At 37.0% G+C, this 18,063-nt stretch overlaps 1 pseudogene; it reads right to left on the reverse strand.

The window, feature by feature from the left end:
* Positions 1–16,361: 16,361 nt before the first annotated feature.
* Positions 16,362–17,477, reverse strand: LOC104626791 (annotated as a pseudogene).
* Positions 17,478–18,063: the final 586 nt, after the last annotated feature.

The following is an 18,063-nucleotide window of genomic DNA, read 5'->3' on the forward strand; positions in this document are numbered from 1 at the left end:
CGCGCCTGCCGCGGGCCGTGCGGGTAGCGCTGCCGTCCAGCCTGCGGTGCGTGGCTCCAGGGTTGCCGGCCAGAGCGGGCGACCTCTCTTTTCTAAGGAGCCGAGCCCTTTCCTGCGTCCGAATCCTCTGCGAGCACGTTGGAGGGGTTTCAGTCAAATTGTTCTCAATTGCGTTGGATTGATTGAATAGAAGTGTTTTAGGTTGTGTGCTCGCAAGTATTTAGTTTATGGCATTTATTTTTTAGAATGATTTCTGTGCGTCTCGAGCAGAGTTGCTCTCTCTGTGGTTGAATGGACTAAGATTTCCAACTAAAAGAGGGATCCTTCTTCTATTTCTAATTGAACTGGATGTTCCTAATCAGTTAATGAATTTATTGTACAAATAATAAAAAAGCTTTTCAATATGCTAGTGTACTAGTGCAAATACTCCTTACACACACTGGTTTACAGAGATTTTGGTAGCCATGAATATTCTTTTCAATAAAAGTTGTTTACTGAATATTCATGAAAAGTTGGAGGAAAAAGAGGTCATGAATATGAACTAGCCTAATCTGGTGGGGTTTCTTTGCAAGGCAAGACAGGCATTCTATTTTGCTGTCATCATGCAACTCTGTTTTTCCACTTATAGAGATATTTACATTTAATTCAGCACCTCTAAGGTTTACTGGAAAGCTGAAACTCAGGTATCTTCCTTGTTAGTAAATTATCAGAGTTTCTCTACTGAAGGTTGAGCACATATATGACACACTGTCTTTGCAGGGAAGCCTGCACAATATTGTCCATAATTCCTTCAAGCTATGACTGAGAATGAGTCAGTTACTTAAGCAAAGCAAAAAAAATTGCACAGAATACCTTCTTCCTTAAATGCGTTCACCTTTGTGATGAAAAATATAAGCAGAAATTTTGGTCAGAATTTTGCCCATTTTCCTTAATAATAAGCTTTCAGCAGGCTACAGCTAGGAAAAAAAAAGTTTTGAATTTCCATCTGAGGTTTTAATTTCCTGACAGTTAAAGAAAATAGCTGGTGATTTTAGCTTTACTTTTAAAAAAGTCCTTCTTTTTTCTTTCCTCTAGAAATTATTATACTTTTCATGTTTATAGACATATATGATTTATGATACTTTTGGAAAAGTTGAAACATAAATATGCAGCTGATTTAAAATTCAAATATAGTATGTAGAGGTACAGTGAGAGAAAGGAAAGGGTTAAAAATACTCCATGTATTAGATAAGGTTATCGCAGTCAACCTTGGGCATAAAGTAATTTGGATGTGTTTAGAACTCTCAAATAAAGATATTTTAAATAATAGGAAAGACATTTAAAATGATAAATGGCAGCACTGTTTTCATCACTAAGTCCTACTCACTTTCCATGGCTACTGGATGCCCATGTGTGATTTTTAAAATGTCTGCCAATCTGTTTAATTATTTTTAGCAATTAAGGTTGTAATTTGTGGTTGTTGCTTCAGCTTCTTGCCATGTTGACTGATGTCTCAATGTGTACAATCTATGTCATGCCATATGTTCCTTGCTAGCTCCTATTAAGCAGAATGATTTTTTTCTTTCTAATCAGGTTTTTGCTGGTACATGTTTCAGGAGAAAACACAGAATCAAAATGTACCAGGTCTGTTTCTCCACTGTTCTGCTCCTCATATCTCTTCTCCTAAATGTGGCAAGTGAATACAAGTTGCCAATGAACAAAGAATTCTTGTTTGCATGTTTTTCTGTGCTCGCTCTGTGCAGGTAAAAATAGTTCAGGAAGTAATAAACCACTTTTGTCAGTGGAATAAGTTATCTGGTTCCCATTTGTAGCATGTTTATATAAGAATGGAAAAGAGGAATGTAAAACCTGTCTCAGAGGTTTTGTTTTTATTTTTCTGGTAAAGACTAACGGTATCTTTACATGTTGACACAGTCTCTGCTGCAGATGGTTGCTAAATTAATTTTACTTGATGGGCTGCTATTTTTATTTGTATAATGGTGCTTTTGATCAAATATACAAAAAGATAATACACATGATAATTTTGATTGGTGAAATATGGGAGGCACTTCCAAATGTTTTTCAAGCACAGTTTGAAAAAGAAAGCAAGCCACAAATATATTAGTACCACTAAATAGTAGTGGGGAGCATTGGATTTTCTAGGGTGGAAAACATCTTTATCATTTGCTTAGAAGCTTCAAAGCTTGATTTTAAGTGCTTAACTTATGATGATAGGAACTGCAAGGTGACAGTGACAAAGAGTAAACAACATTTGCATAGCAAAACCAATTTGACAAATAATTTATAAACATTGCAAATGAGGGGGAGACCTCATTTAATTTTTAAAGCAAGACCTCCTCCAGAAATTAGGTTTTTTTTCTCCTAGTCTTTTATGAAGGCAATTTTATATTGTCCTTTCATATGAATATTATTTCATATGAGCTTTATTTGAAAAGCAAGCTTAGGTATTGAACTGTAACACAGACCCACATTTGGTAATTGTTAGTGCCAAAAGCTGCTAAGGACAAATACATATTCTCAGTTTCACACTACAAAACTTTTTATCATTAGTCCATATCTCTCGAGGGTGTTTCATATCTCTTTAGTATATTCCGTATCCCTTGAGTGTGTTCCACACCTCTTGAGTGTGTTCCATACCTGTGTACATGCAGACCTACCACAGATTTTGATTAAAAATCCAGTGCTATGGTACCAAATCTGACTACAGCATCTACAGTGAAGACTAAAGAGGTCAACATTGCTATGTTCTAGCAATTACTTTGTCTCATTACAGGCATGATAACCCTAACATAGAGGAGTTAGTTCTTGTTAATTCAAGTTACTGTTAATTCAAAACCTGCAAGCAGAAAGAAGCTTTATGTATTTTTCAGAAGTAATTTAAAATTCAAACTTCAGAGCTATAGCTATCTGGTAATTTGAACAATAAGAATTGTAATAGAAAAACATAAATATAAATAATATAAACATAAACATTCCAACGGATTGCACTTGATTTTTATCCAAAACACATTTGGGACTTTATACAGAAGCAGCCTAGAAATCCCCAGCCTAACTAGTCTGGCATACAAGGTCATATTTCCGAACCTATAACTAGATCTATACTGTTAAAGTCAGCATGACTCAAGAGTTTGCTTTGAGACAACGTTGACTTTCATACATAAAAAAGGCTCTTGAAGACAGCTTTGACAACAACTTCATAGCTGATAATACTTAAAAAGGCAAAATACCAGGACTGCCTTTCTACTGCCTCTTGACAAACAGGTATGTTTGATGCCATCTCAGACAACAACCTGCTATTCTTGATCTGTGGGCTAAGTTTCACTGGTGTCCTTAAGCTAACGTGAACAATAATGTTTCTATTTCCAGAGCTGCTCCACTAAATCAGAATTACTTGGGCAGCTATAAAATGAGCCTAACATGTACTGTGTTAATGATTAACTATTAATCAAATGGCTTGTGGTAGAGCCTAGGGACAACTGAGATTCAAGCCCTATTAGGTAAGGCAATGTTCAGTTCTTAAAGAAGGCTGTAAAATTTTCCCCTTTAAAACCAGCTGTGCTGTTACCACATCCAGGCTGGTTACGCTTTCTATGCATCTTTACAACTCCAACACCTTTGGCACTTGAAGTACTAAATTCGTTTTGTGTGGCTCCATCTGCTATTTGTTTCCTGAAGCCCTATAGGAAGGGGGAGAGGTGCTGTTGCAGGATGCTTATGACTTCAACCTACCCTGAGAAGTATTAAAACACAAAATTGTGATCCATTTGAAATCAGGTATTTTACTATAGTTTTAAGCAGCAAGCTTCTCCGATGTTACCGAACTTTTTCAAACAATAAAAAGTTGTAACCTGAAGTCTGCTAGATTTACTCCTTTGTGGTGCACTTTGGCAGCTCGTATCATTGTCAGCAGGAGTGATGCTTCCACAAAAGATACCATGCTCAATACATTTTTGGCACAGTCAGGTGGCCGTCATGAGTCACTAAGGCACCTGCTGTAAATCAGCCTGTTACATTGGCATTCTCAATTGCCTATGAATTCCAGATCTCACTTTCTTATGTTATCGGTTTTTGGCATATAACTATCAACAGGTGTGATTATCAGTGATAGGGAGCGTGTAGTGATGGTGGTTAAAGACTTTCACAAAGTCCTTAAAAGGATTTATTTCAAAGAGCATGAGATATTTTATGGTTAACAGTTGTTTTTGATTAGAATCAGACTCTTTCCTCCTGCTGTTACCCTTCCCACTCATCCGGAATCTGAAAAATAAGATGAAAACTGCTGGAAGAATACTGACTCTGATGTTATTTTCATGAAATACTGTGGGAACAGTTCCATAATAGAGCAAGTGACAAACAGCCACATTCCAGCTGGCAGGAGGAAAAAAATGATGGACGAGAAGGGAGGGTGACTGGCTTCAGAAGGCAATATTAAATGAACAGGGGAGAGGAGAATAAGAAATGAATAAAGTGTGAAACGTCAGAGGGAAACTGAGAAACATAGCATATTGAGACTGGAGAGAAAAAGTTACAGGAGAAAAGGACAGATAAGTGAGATGTGTAATGGTGGAGTTTTTTGTGATGATAGTTTAAGAAATTCAACAGAACCTTAGAAGATAAAGCAAAATTAGGTGTTCAGAAGTAGAGGAAAATCAGCAAGTATACTTCACACAAAGTACTTAAAAATTGAGGAAGAGATGTAAAAGAACAACAAAAACTATTGGGAAATGATATTTAATCAGTGTTTAAATATAAGCTATATTTAAAATAATAATAAATTTAGAAACTGGTTACACATTTTGGGGAACTGTCATAATTACTAACTTAAACTAGCATAGCAGACAAAAGAAACTCTTCAGTGTTTATTCACTACTTTGGAAATGTTTCCCTTCTAAAGAGATCATTCACTGGCATCTAAGCAGTCACCTTTCATTGCTTGGTACCTATATCCCCGGGGAAGGGTTTGATGAACTTGTAAGCAAGCACTATGCTTTGAAGTTGAGATGAGCATGAGGGTAGACAGCAGACATCACATATGTGCACCGACTGTAAGAGTTCATAATAGGACTCCTGTCCAAAAATGTGAGTGACTGCAAGGATGTGCCACTCGTACTTTTGCTTTCAACTGCATCAGCTTTAAAAAAAAAAAAACCAAAACAAACAAAACAACCACAAATCTACACTGTTAAGCTGGTCCAAGCTTTGTTTAGCTCCATTTCTTTAGGGTATCAGGTGTACCTGTAGACTGTTCCTTCAAAAAGGTGGATCCTTTGACTGACCCTCAGCATTGCCTGAGGTATACCTTAACACACAGAGTATGACCAGTGCTTGCCTAGCCATTCTTGGGGCCATGTGAAAAAAAGCTACAACAGACACTTCTGACACCTCAATGTGGATCTCTTAGCCAAAAAAAAAAAAAAAAAAAAAAAAAGACATTATAAGAATTTATTTTCCAAGTCTGGAACGTAAATACAAATCTGCTTGAAATCTTTCCATCAAGAAGTGCCAGCGTCTGAACTCCCCTGAGAATGTATGGATGATGTGAATCAGTAGGTAATCATATGGGGAGACTCAAGAGCTAGTCAATATGCTTTGGTGGCTTCAGTTCCTGAAGGCTCACATGCATTATTTGCATCAGTTACAAAATTTTCAGGGTATTATGAAGCTCATGCCAAGGTTTTTGGTTCTGATACAGTATTGAAGTGTAATGAGAATAGGTTTCTTTGTAAAGTTTCCAATGTTCTCCACAATCAGCATAGCTTCCTCCATGGGTTTTGTTCTTGCTTTAAGTTAAGGCTGAAAATAGTAAGATAAAAGACAAATGAAAATTTTGAAAAGCTGTTGAAAAGCTTGAAAAATTGAAGTTTAAAGAAGTTCAAAAGTTTCAAGTTACACTGAAATTATATGCAGAATTTTCTGGTTGCTTTGTATTTCATTTTGAACTGCTTATCATTCAGGAATAGGTGAATACTTGAACAAAGTATTTGTGTAATACCTACTGCAGATAGAGTAAGCAGAGACACCTTTAACTTTAAAAAATGATGCTTGTGTTAGCCTTCCCTTCTCTCTCATTCTCAACTTAGTTGCCAGGGACTGTAAGTCCGGACTGTATGGTATGTCAGAGTTTCTAGGAGTATGAATGAGAAAGAACATCACTCCGTGCTCTCATTTCATGGTAGTTAGTACTTACTAAGTTTCCATCTGCCACCAAATACTAAAGGTATCTTCCAAAAATGAGAACACCTGCTTTCATGGTTAAAAGTCACAACTAAGTCTTTATACAGTTACAGAGAATCTTTCAAAGATATGGTTATTTTGGAAGGTGTCCAAGGCCTTGCTATGAGGCACCAAATCTGTCAGTCTTTCTAGTACATCTAATGACAAGATGTGAAATACTGAGGTAAATAAATGCATTGCTTTGAGAATGGTAAATAAAAAGGAAACATCTTAAAGAAAAAAACCCAGATTTTAGGGTTTTACAAGTAGCTTGCTTTTGTTTGCATGCTTTCATAAAAACTTTGCTCTTGAAAAATTGTCAAGGGAAATAAGGTGATGTTATAGATGTCAGTAGCTTTTTGCAGTTTGATTTCTCACAATACTGTAACTTGAGAGGAATTCAAGCCACAGACTTTCAGTATTGTTCCCAACATCACTGCAGTTTGGAGTATTTAGTTGCAGAGTTTCATTTGGTTTATAAAAGTGCTACAGCTTACCTCTGCACCTATCTCTTTGCAAAACTCCTCTGAAAATTTGAGCACAATTTTATACTACCTGGAGTGTTTCTCTGTCTCAACTGTGATAAGATCCAGTCAGTTTTCTCAGAATTACTTGGGAATGAAATCAGGGAGGCAACTGAAAGATGTCCAAAGCCAATTCCCCAAATGATTCTTTCATCAAATTGCACAAGAAGCAGTTTCAACTAAAACACTTTAAAGGATTTTTTTTTCTCAATAGAGAACTTGGAAATTTGTTGCTTTCCATTCTGACTTTGATCGAAGTCAGACTTCGAAATCTCCAGAGTAGTATTGTAAGATGAAAAGAAACCTGAAGGAACTGGAAACATTTCCTGGATCATTGGGCCATTGCCCTGTCTTCTCAGGCTGTACATCTGATAATCCTATCTGAAATAAAATTTCCACCCTTCACACAGCTCTGCCCAGGAGCAGTTCTGGGTTCTGGCTCACTTCTAATAAAATGTGGTCAGAAATTGTAAGAGAGTGATTAATCCTTCAGGTCCCTGCTTGATACCAAAAAAGACTATAAACTATGAGGAAAACATAAAAAAGAATGAATAAAAAGGTGAATAGGCTACTATCGTAGTGAGCTATCACCTTTATGCTGTTAGTTTGGATGAGACATTGGTGTTCTGCTGCTTCTGCTGCTGAGAGTGTTCTGAATGGTAACGGTTTTGGTCCCCGAGGGATGGAGTAGAGCAGCTGAGACAACATTTAATCCAGCAGATGAAGGTACAGTAAATGCCACAGGCAGTGTTCAATTTTGTGTGTTAGCAGCAAGGGATAGACATTTAAAAAGTGGAGAAATGGTAACCTTGTGTGATGGGATGTGATGAGAAAACATTGCATTTGTCCTGAATCGGCCTCTTATGCAATTAACTACGCTTTCTTTTGCTACTTCTTTGTGATGAAAATAGCTAATGAGTGGAAAAAAATAAATTGATGATATAAGCATGTTTCCCACAAAACATAATTAGAAAGGTACTGTATGGCACTTGAAAAAGGTATATGAAATATATCTACAGGAATCAGACAGAAGCTCATGTTTAGTGCTAAGAACATTCCTTCTAATACAGAAGGAGGGTTGCAGAATAAGGCTACAAGAATGCTTATCAGTGTTTCACAGTACATTATCAAAACAATCAGGGTTTTACAGAAAAAAGCTTATGGGATAAGATCTCCAACTACAATGTAGTAGAGTAGTAGTAATAGTTCTCTGTTAGCTTTAGGAACTTGAAACACCTGAAATCTCACAGTGGTTATCATGAGAAGGAATCAAATCAGAACTATTTCAATTGTACATTCCCCAAAGAAGAGATTAAGCCCTCTTATTCTTTCCATTAAATATATACGCATACAGTGCACATACTGAAATCTGTGTTCTGTGACCTATGCTAGTTGCTGTGTGGTGTGCAGAAATGTCCAAATAGTTCTTCCTAAATGCCCTTGGTATCAGAATCAGTAGAGTAGCATTCATAAAGCACCCAAACTACATAGCCTTGCAGAGGCAGAATTTCTTTAATTACTTCTAGACTCACAAGTATGTGCACCATAGGCAGCTGTACTGTATCGTGCAAGCTTACTGAGCTGGATTGCTGTTAGACTGAGGATCTATGCAGCGTACACCAGACTGTAGAAATGTCTTGTGCCGCACAGCATTATTAATTGATTGTTACTAAGAATCTGGAAAGAAATTCTGGCCAAATGAAAACAATGGAAAAGAATGTCTTTAACAAAAATAATGAGTGCCATATATAGCCAAACTTTTTTTTTTCTGGCTCAATTGCCAAAAAATCCCATGTTCTAGGAAACAGCATGCGACACTGATTTCTATGCATGATGTTTAAAAAAATCCAATTGTTTTCCCAAGTTGCCAGAGTAATTAGTCCTTTTTTTTTTTTTTTTACTGTGCAATTCTGTCCAAACCATTAGAATCTGGGAGCAGCTTGCAGTTCCTGTGTCCAGCTTGTCCTCTGTCAACAACCCAGCCCCACAGGGGAGGGAAGCAGACACACAGGCCAGAAGGAAGTACAGAGACTTTCCAGACAGGAACTGCCAGGGACTGGAGTACACCTTGGGTATCCTGCTGTACCTACTTTGCCATCAGTCATGTCAACAGCATTGTGGGCCAGCCCCATCAACTACCTGAAAAGACAGCATCTAAAGCTACTGTTTTCTTTTGATGGGGAGAATTAGTTTGGATAATGCCCTAGGAGAGAAAACTGGAACTGAAATAAAAACAAAACACATATTCCTTGGCAAATGAAGGACACCAGGGTGCTTATATACAGAATGGCAGTCCTGTAGAGGCTGTTATCACTGCAATGATTTAATACAGGTATACCTTAGATATGATAAAATGTTAATATTTTCTGCTAATGAACAAAGTTTTTCATAACTTTTCAGGAAACTATTTTTTTTCTATTGATTGGCTGCATGACACTTTTTGATTATGTCATTGCCTGTTGTTTTGATTTTAGTGTTGACTGAAAATAACATGCTAAAATCAAAGCCAAAACAAGGAAATAAAGAATCATAGACAATGAAATCTTATATCAGCCTTTCTTGGTACAAAGTGAAATTAAAATTTCATTTTATCCCACAAATAAATGAATCTGGATACTCTTATTCCTAAACTCAATTTTTACACATCAGAAAAATAGCAATTGAAGTGGTAAAATCACACACATTTGGCAGACTCTTCAATACCAGTGCAACTGGGTAATTGTTGGTCACATTTTAAAAACAAAACAAAACAAAACAATTTATTTTTTTCCCCTCTGTTTTTGTTTTGCCTTGCTCATAGTCAAGTGTCACACTGTGAAATACAAGGACACTGACAAGTAGAGATGCAAGTCAGGGACAGGGAAGCTACTACTATGAATGTCAAATATATTGGTCTAACATGTATTGCCTGCACTAAGTGCATCAAGATTTTGTAGGGGAAGGTATTAAATCAATTTGCAAAATTCAGGGGGAAAAAAGTTTTCACTGCAAAAGCCCAGAATTATATTTATTTCTCTAACTTCATTAGTTGGTATAATATGTGATATTGCCTCTATCTGTAGAACTTGCTTTGCTTTTATTCTGAAACCATGAGGGCTACAGTGGTACAGGGAGTCTATATTTCAAGCTTCTTTCCCATTCATTTCTTCCAATCCTATGCCTTTCATATGAAGTCTAGTGATTATAGACTTAACATCTAAATAGTTAAAATCTGCAAAATTTTACATCTGTTGATTATAGCATTCTATTATTTGATTTTTCAAGATAGTTTAAAGCATTGCAAAGATGGCATATGTAAATTACTTTAAGAGTAAATTAAGTTTAGTTATGTTTCCTATGGCATAGAATACCTTTCCTATGACATAAACTACCTTTTATCAGGATAATGAAAAGATCCACTTAATTTTAGTGACTGTTTTAAATCCTGTCTCTTAAAGAACTATTTTATATGGAAAACCCATCTAGCTCTAACAAAAAATGTGATAGGCAGGATTTTTTTGTTGTTGTTCTTTAATTACCAAATCTTCAACTTAAAAACGATTAGAGCCAAATCCTCATTTTTATCCTGCTTATTACGTTTTCCCAAATATTTAAGAGATAATCAAAATTACAAATGTTCAAACATATTGTGCATTCTTTTTTTACGGAGTTGGCAAGAATTACATGTTCCAATTAGAGGAAGCATATTTTTAACTATAAAGCAAGTTTGGAGATTTTTAGTGGTGTCATAATTCTGAGTCATTTAGCTCATAAAAATAGTTTTTCTTTTACTCTTTAATTTTGTTTAATTGATTTATAAATTTAATGATGTTTCAGTAATAAGACTACTGAAGATACAGTGCTTAATGTTGGCCTGTTCTTTGACAAAACTATATCCCCGAAGTATTTTTGGGTAATTATCCATGAGGGATCAAACACAAATGCATTTGCTACGTGATATCCAAGCAACAACTCTGTAATGTATTTTACTTGCCACTGCTGCGCAGTTGTGAACGATTTCCCACTTGCTCCTTTTTGCCGGGTTTGGTTATGAGCACATCTCTATAGTTGTATTTCATTTTAGCCTTTAGGTGGCAGCATTTGAGAAGAGTTGCAGTTGTGGGCTTGCCACCATCTCCAGCGCAGCTCAAGGACAAGAATTACAAGTGTGCTTAGGACCAGGCATGTAGGTAGTCTGCAAGTCACAGCGAGGGTTATTCGGAAACATTCAAAATGTAAAAACTATAGGTACACATACCACTTCCTTCTTAACATTTCTGCTCTCATTTATGCTTTTTTATATGGAAAGATGCGTACTTTTACACATGGTATGTATATGCATAGTTTTTGAAAATGCTTTGAATCACAATGGAGACAGTTGTTCCTATTTACTGAATGTGAAACCCGTTTTTCCTTTCCTTTCCTTTCCTTTCCTTTCCTTTCCTTTCCTTTCCTTTCCTTTCCTTTCCTTTCCTTTCCTTTCCTTTCCTTTCCTTTCCTTTCCTTTCCTTTCCTTTCCTTTCCTTTCCTTTCCTTTCCTTTCCTTTCCTTTCCTTTCCTTTCCTTTCCTTTCCTTTCCTTTCCTTTCCTTTCCTTTCCTTTCCTTTCCTTTCCTTTCCTTTCCTTTCCTTTCCTTTCCTTTCCTTTCCTTTCCTTTCCTTTCCTTTCCTTTCCTTTCCTTTCCTTTCCTTTCCTTTCCTTTCCTTTCCTTTCCTTTCCTTTCCTTTCCTTTCCTTTCCTTTCCTTTCCTTTCCTTTCCTTTCCTTTCCTTTCCTTTCCTTTCCTTTCCTTTCCTTTCCTTTCCTTTCCTTTCCTTTCCTTTCCTTTCCTTTCCTTTCCTTTCCTTTCCTTTCCTTTCCTTTCCTTTCCTTTCCTTTCCTTTTTTCTTCCCTGCCCCCGCCCCCCCCCCCCAAAAAAAAAGCATCTTCTGTCTAGGAAAAGGGTTAGAAATAAAGGGTCTTGAGGTTAATTTGTCTGTTATCCCTCTTTTAAGTTATCTTTCAGTCACTTTAGGATGCCTAAATCCCAATCACCTGAATATGATATGATCAACAGGAGTGTTTTAAAACGTACACAGAACTTTTCTCCACGTTAATTCACTGAAGAACAGATGAACAATGTGCATCTGATGTTGGATCGTGTATTCCATATATTGATAAGATTTATTTATTATTTCTCATATGTATTGTATTTGATGGCAATAGGTAATCAAAAAAGACGTATCGTGGGTTTTATGGAGATTGAGGTGTCTGTGTGTGGTAGACAGGTATGGTGGGATGGATAGGGAGAACATCGGTACTGCTACGTTTCATTCTACAGATATACTTCGTAATAAATATCATAGGGAAATTTTGTGCCCATACACTAGTAGAAAAGGAACTCCTGTCCCTGTATTACACTTCTTCCTAGTATCTAGCCTAACTTTGGCTTGTTCTAAGATTAAATCCATTAAAGTACTTCTCATTCAATATTTGGTAAACATGGAGTCAACTGACCACTGTCCTCTTTATACTACGTTTGTATGCTTTTGGGGGCAACTGAGATGAGAGACTAAACAAACCGATTTCTTTTTTGTAGGTCATATTAATTCAAGGACCACATGATCACAACCATGCAGTACTCAAATTAATCACTTTTACAAATAAACCTGCAAATGCTGAAAGTCAGAAAACTAACTATATAGTTTGAATAGGTGCAAAAATATTAATAGAAGCTTATATTGTAAAAGTTTCTTAACACTCAGTTGTTTGTTTGGTTTTTTTTTATTTTATGGGAGATCCAAGGACTCTACCTCATAATTCACGTTAACAAATAAGGTTGTACTAAACTTTGAAGCTAAATGCATATGCATCTATGCTAGAATTTGCTGACTGAACTACACAATGAAAAAAAAAAATTAAGTAAGATTTTGAGGATCAAATGAAAAAAAAAAAAATTAAGTAAGATTTTGAGGATCTGCTTCACAATGTGTAGAAGAACACCACTGGACAAACACTGGAACCTTTCTGAGGAGAACTACGTATCTATTCTACATAGGAACAGGAGAAGAGGAGAGACAGGTCAATCTGTTAGGATCCAAAAAAAAGCAAGCCAACCCGGTAATATGAGGTAGTATTGTTTCAATCTGTTCTTTGACTCAAAAGAGAAAGGCTGAAAATGGACTGACTTTCTTCATAATCTTTGCCTTATTAATATTTTCTATCTTTGTGGCTGTGTTATGTTGGGTCATGTTGAAATGCTCTCACTAACTGATGAGCTCCTTTATTTGTATCTCAGAAGAGAGATTTTGTGACCATGACAAAGCAACATGATTGATACACTCAAGATTTGATCTTTTTCCTTTTTTGTAACTCCTATTCCCCATTGTACATGGGAATCTGCTATTGAAAAAAAGGGAATTTTAAAGATGAGTATTCAGCTTAGTGTTCTCTTGACAACCATGTCAGTATCCTGCAGAAGATTCATCACAAAAAACTCAGAGGTTGCATGGAAAAAAAAAGTAGACAAATAGCCCATTAGTAGTTGGTTGCCTACACCTGTTACTGCTTTGCAAATTACAGAAATTTAAAGTCTGTCATTCAAATGTCCGATACTTATACATCCAAGAGAGAAGGAAAACATCAGAAGAAAAAACCTCAAATGTCTAGTTGGAAGAAATAAGAAAAGCAGCAGTGAGATGCAGAGACATATTCCAGCCTTGTCTTTGAGGGAATGCCATAGAAAATTCAGACTCAACTGAAGGTGTGATCCCAAAAATAAATTACTTATTCTATTTTGTGGACAACTCTCATTCAGAGACTTCATTCACATTTACCAAGTAAGCTAAAATGAATTAGGGCCACTTTAAATCTGAATGAATAATTTAGTCCACCCATTTAAGTAAAGTGCTTTGGTAGTTATTCATGAGCTAACCCAAGCCTAGCATCTAGACCATTTAATGGCCAGTGGCTTTAGGCAGCAAAAGACACAGTGTACTTGTCCCTTTCATTTGCATTTGCAACCACAAAAGTAATTTAATGAAGTTGAAAAGTTATCTCTTCTGAATTACATTCTTTCCACCAGTGGTTAATATATGATATCCCAGATATATACTTAACTAAGTAAGTCTAACATACACTGACGAACCTGATACACACAAATTAAAAATTAATACAGATTTAAGACCCAACATTTTATGCCATTAAATATAGTACTTCACATTTTCTCTAATTTCATACTCAGTGTCAGCAAGAGAGCACATAATTATATATTTAGACAGAAAGTTGGGATGATAAGTCAAATGGAGTTATGAGAAGGAGTAGTAAGACAAGGAGGATCAGAGCTGCATACATACTGGAATGGCAGTATATAACCTTTTTATGCACTTGGTCACACTGAGATGCATACATAAGTATATTAATATGGATATTAGATGTTTTCCCTTTAATTTATGTGATAGCTATATCATTCTCAGAGAATGTGATCGACATTGATGGCTTCATTGTTATGTAGAATATGCAATGTCTTGACTTTTCTGGCAATTTTAAAGACAGAATAACATAGGATAAAGATGGGGAACTCTCCTATGAAGTAGTAAATGCTGCTAAAGAATTTAGCTGCAATATTTGCATTTCTCTTCATTGCTTACATATTTACAACACTGTCAATCAGTCCTGGCATCACTGGAATGAATGCAATTATATTGGCAAGTATGACATAGGGCCATGCATAACAGGTTAAGAAAATGTGATTATGGCTATTGTTACATTTTTGTTTTTATTCTCTTTATAGAAAATATCCTAGGATCTGTTCAAAGCATAGAGTTATTCAAAAGGTTTAAGGAATCTGTCCTGAAAATGTACATATTTATAGGCAAACATCTGCCCATGAGGGAACAGTTATGTAAACAAAGCCATGATTCAGCTGTAGAAGTCTTAAAGTATGTTTCTACTGTGATTTCAGTAGTAGAAACCGTAGTGTGAGAGGCATTTCCAGTACATGAAGAAAAAATCACTAATATTTTTTCAAGGCAAGTGGAACTTCTGTACTCATCATCTACACAGTCACTGTGCTGTACTTTTTGTTAATCTGACTGCCAGCTCTGGCTCATATTGCGGCATGTATTTTGAATAATCTTAAATAATTAGTGTACTTAATGATCCATAACATCATGTGGAGCTTATTTGTAATATGATATCTTTGTCTTACTGGAAGTGCTCCTGAAAGAACAAAACTTCTGATCTCAAAATTTCTTTAAAATACATTGTAATGGTATAAGCATTTTAATTGACATTATATTTCTGTCTCTTAAATTATTCTTAAAAATTGAAGTCTTTATTCTCATATACTTTTGGAAAAAGGATTCTTATATAACTTTGGAAAGAGGGTTTTTTAATTTATTTCCTGATGTCATGTTAGGCATACTTCTCTGTAATACTACAATAAAATAAACTATGGCTGTGGGAGAAACATATCATAAATAGACAAAAAAGACAAAAATAGATAAAAGAGAATATTGATAAAATTTCTCATAAATATGCTCTATTTTTAGAAAACAGGAATGAACTACATGTAACTTGAAGTTATAAGAATTGTTTATATTCTTCCCAAATATAAACACACAATGGTTTTGTGCAAAGGAGGGACATGAGGCGAGCAAATGTACGTAGAAGGTCATGAATAGAAAACCTAAAGAACACAAAAAACCTTATCTTTGTAAACTGACAGCTTTGCTCCCATGAGATTGCTCCTTTTTCTTTTAGTCATCTTGGTATAATGATCTTGACTAAGTCAGGTTGAGACTGGACAACAGAAAAGAAAGGCTAAAGAGCTATGGAGCTGTCAACATTACGTTCCAACCAGCTGCATTTATTTACTTTAAACAGCCTATGTGGGGAGAGTTCACTGAAGATGTAACACAAACTGATTTGCATTGCTTTTAGTGTTTCAAAATGATCCTAATGGTCCACCCTTTATAGCTCCTTGTCTGCTTCATAAGAACTTCTTGTTCTCCATTTTTGTTATCCTAACTTTTTTTTTTCTCTAATTACACAGTGTATTTAGGTGTTCATATTTTGGAATAACACAAGAGCAGAGAAGATCCTTCTTCCTTCTTTTGGACACAAGTCTACATAGCAATAGAGCAGGAAATGCTCCACAAATTAAATCATCTTGAGGTGTGCTTCTATCTCATACATTCACTGATGACTGTGATTGTATACACTTTAGTATGTGTATTTTTTTAGTTATTGAGCAGCTGAAGGTAAAATTGCAACTCTGTCTAACTTTTCTGCACTGACTGGTTGTCTATTTCTGCCTACACTTGATGTACATTACTGTATCGAAGTTGCAGTATATCTCTGTGTCCTATGAAGGAATTATCTAGATTAACTAAGCAGGTCTGTTTAGTATACATTAAACTGAAGCAAAGCAAACCAAAATAAAATAAATATAAACCAAATTGATTTCAGGAGAAAGGAAAGAATCCCCCAAATGTGTGCTGTAGATACAGATGTGTTGATACGGGTAGAAACCTAGGGCTATGTAAAATGTATAGATGTATGTTTTTGAAAGTTTACAGAAACAATTTCCTGTGACTGAGATCTATGTGTTTTGTGCTAAACACAAGTGTGGAGATTTCCTTTACTTTTCTGAAACCTAATGAAACTAGGTGGGCAAGTGTCCCGATCCAATATCAGGGGAGGTTTTGATATGATCCCGAGAGCGAGATTGAGACACAAACGAGGTCAAATTAATCAATTCTTGTGCCACTTCCCCCCACGTCCACATTTTCCTATCTGGGGGCCAGTGGTGCCGATCAGGAGTAAGTCCTTCTACAGCAGTCGCAACGCCTTCGCCCCGAGGCATTGCTTGTATTTTCCCCTGTAATTGTATACGGATCGGCTTTAAAGGAATTGGGGAGTCCCCTTATGAAGGGAGTCATTCGTTCAAGGTCTACCAGCATCATCATCGGGGACTCCTGCCTAGGTTCCAATTTTCAATCATACATCATCTGCAAACAAGCTGCCTTCTGCGCACTTTCCACCAATTGATAGACAGTCCCTATAATTGCGAGGGGATCCCCCCTCTCCAAGGGTCTCAAACCCCCTGCCCAACAGGCTGCCTGCTGAGTTAAAGACCAAGGGGCACGGTGATTCGCAGTAATTAAAAATACTCCTGGTCCCTAATACTGCTCCATCTCCTTTTCGCTCAGCAAAATCTGATCCCCCCCAGACAACGATACTCTCACACATACTCTGTCTCTGACTCCCCAGGGGTTTGACCAAAATCCTTTTTTAACTTTGCCAACTCAGTGGCGGTATAGGGGACCTCCTTGGTTGTGACTTGGGGGCACTGATCCTGATCATCATTGTAATTATACTCGGTTTTAACCAAGGGTCGCAGCGAGGGCGGTTCTAATTTCTCTACTTTTTCTGTCGTTGCCTGCAAGTCATCAAAAGGGTAACCAGTTCCTGATCTTGGGGGTATTTCCTCATGGGCAGTGCCCGCAAGGAGTTGCTCCTTAAGAGCAGTCTGCAGATGTTTCACCTGGTCTCTCTCTCCTTCAAGCTGTACCTTTAAGTTCACCACTTGCCCTGAAGGGACCGAACAAGGTTTCAGCAGCGTTCCCTCACCTCTACAAGCAGCGGCCAAACTGGCACCAAGAACAGCACAAGTAATCGATTTTCCCCTTCCTGATCTCACTCTCGCATCCTTTCGCAATGCGCTTGTTCGATCAACAACACTCTGCAAATTATACCAATTTCCCTGAGCCCAGTCCATCTCGGGTACAGAGGGTCGCGCATTAAATTTTTCCAAAAATTCAAACAAAATTTCTCTCCCCAAAGGGGCAGTTTTAAGGTCACTCATCCTATTTAAGGTGGGGAAGCGGTCATCTCAGGAAGGCAGCACGTGAGTTTCAAACACAGACCCATGCCGCTTACTTTCCTGAGAGGTCTCACTTATTTGGGAAATAATACGGCACTCTCGTCTCAAAGGATCCTATCCATGACGCCAATTTAAATGTCCCGATCCAATGTCGGGGGAGGTTTCGATATGATCCTGAGAGCGAGATTAAGACACAAACGAGGTCAAACGCCGTATACCCAAGACAGCCTTTATTATCAAAAGTAAAGAACTAGTAGCAATAGGACAGAATGGAATAAAAAGACAGAAATCAAGCAAGCATTCGGGATAGAGTTGCAAGGATAGTCACCACCACGGATCCGCGGTGTCCCGGGGTCCAAGTCTCTTGATGTTTTTGGTGGTGGGTGATCGTGCTCGGAGGTGGCTGGCACGCACACGGGCTTGTCTTGGCAGTCCCTTTTTCTCTCATTCAAGGCCTGCAATCTAGCACATCTTCGCATTC

The sequence above is a fragment of the Phaethon lepturus genome, unplaced genomic scaffold (genome assembly GCF_000687285.1).
Source record: "Phaethon lepturus isolate BGI_N335 unplaced genomic scaffold, ASM68728v1 scaffold4819, whole genome shotgun sequence".
Lineage (NCBI taxonomy): Eukaryota > Metazoa > Chordata > Aves > Phaethontiformes > Phaethontidae > Phaethon > Phaethon lepturus.